The 472-nt window shown below is 27.1% G+C and overlaps 1 protein-coding gene across 1 annotated transcript in view; it reads right to left on the minus strand.

Annotated features, from left to right (window-relative positions):
• Positions 1 to 472, minus strand: part of LOC105448554 (transmembrane protein 26-like) — a 29,262-nt gene that overhangs the window by 28,373 nt on the left and 417 nt on the right. The window lies entirely within an intron of this gene.

Below are 472 nucleotides of genomic sequence, written 5' to 3' on the forward strand. Positions count from 1 at the left end.
TGTGCTCTTCCGATCTCATTTAAATTGTCATTGGTACTGAAATTTAACAAATGGCTTTTTATTTTTCTCTAAATTTTATTTTAAAGAAATAATTTTAAAATGTTTTATTAATAAAAATTAATATATGTATTTTATATTAAAGCACTGATTCCTATTTTTCCGAGAATATTCCAATCTAAAGACATAAAAATATAATATTTTCGCCCTTGTTCTCTACACTAGTAACCATTTTTTAATAATATTACGCACATTTATAATATTTAGCTCCTTTGGTGCATAAATGTTATTTAAATTTTATACTAACATACATGAATAATACACAAATAATTATGACAAACTTGAGCTTCGATATTGATTATATAAGGGAGTTCGACAAATTTTAAATACGAGAAACGGATACCAACAAACACTACCTAGCGGCAGTATTGTAAGTATTCAGCCATAGCGTCACAGCGCAGCTCCTGCTCAATTT

Source organism: Wasmannia auropunctata, unplaced genomic scaffold, assembly GCF_000956235.1.
Source record: "Wasmannia auropunctata unplaced genomic scaffold, wasmannia.A_1.0 LD336085.1, whole genome shotgun sequence".
NCBI classification, from domain to species: domain Eukaryota; kingdom Metazoa; phylum Arthropoda; class Insecta; order Hymenoptera; family Formicidae; genus Wasmannia; species Wasmannia auropunctata.